The sequence below is a fragment of the Nematolebias whitei genome, unplaced genomic scaffold (assembly GCF_014905685.2).
Source record: "Nematolebias whitei isolate Nwh7 unplaced genomic scaffold, NemWhi1 Nwh_scaf_13843, whole genome shotgun sequence".
In the NCBI taxonomy this organism is placed as follows: domain Eukaryota; kingdom Metazoa; phylum Chordata; class Actinopteri; order Cyprinodontiformes; family Rivulidae; genus Nematolebias; species Nematolebias whitei.
The window spans coordinates 1-788 of NW_023632388.1; the positions used below are offsets into that span (position 1 = coordinate 1).

A 788-nucleotide genomic window follows, 5' to 3' on the forward strand; every position below is an offset into this window, starting at 1 on the left:
ACATACATCATTTTAGACCTAAGAGGGAAAACTGACCTAAACTAACATAAGAGTAATGAAACTTGAGAACTGTTTTCAACAAGTTACTATGAACATTTTATTTTTACACTGTAGGATACTTTTTTCACCTTATATTTGTAAATCTACAGAGGGTTCTAGTATCCTATGGCCCTACAACCCAAACCTATGAGATAATGAACATTATGAATTCATTGCATCTACCTGCTGAATGTGCTCATTGATATCATCAACCTGCTGAATGTGCTCATTGATATCATCAGTCTGCTTTGTCACATCAGGTACTGTGATTTCCTGGAAACAAACACAAGAACACCTTAAAACAGACACTTTATTCATCATTATGGCACAATATTACCTACTTTTGGGGACTTTGCAAACACATACATCATTTTAGACCTAAGAGGGAAAACTGACCTAAACTAACATAAGAGTAATGAAACTTGAGTTCCATTTTCAACAAGTTACTATGAACATTTTATTTTTTACACTGTAGGATACTTTTTTCACCTTATATTTGTAAATCTACAGAGGTTTCTAGTATTCTTTGGCCGTACAACCCAAACCTATGAGATAATGAACATTATGAATTCATTGCATCTACCTGTTGAATGTGCTCATTGTTATCATCAGTCTGCTTTGTCACATCAGGTACTGTGATTTCCTGGAAACAAACACAAGAACAACTTAAAACAGACATACTTTATTCATCATTACGGCACAATATTACCTACTTTTGGGGACTTTTCAAACACACACTTCATTTTAGA

General features: G+C 33.9%; 1 long non-coding RNA gene across 1 annotated transcript in view; it reads right to left on the reverse strand.

Moving 5' to 3' along the window:
• Window positions 1-251: 251 nt before the first annotated feature.
• The window catches only part of LOC119429984, a 1,147-nt gene continuing 610 nt past the window's right edge, over window positions 252-788 (reverse strand). The window contains exons 3-4 of the long non-coding RNA XR_005187880.1: window positions 623-682; window positions 252-312 (exon numbers count right to left, since the gene is read on the reverse strand). This is a non-coding gene — a long non-coding RNA (uncharacterized LOC119429984). The remainder of the gene's footprint in view (window positions 313-622; window positions 683-788) is intronic.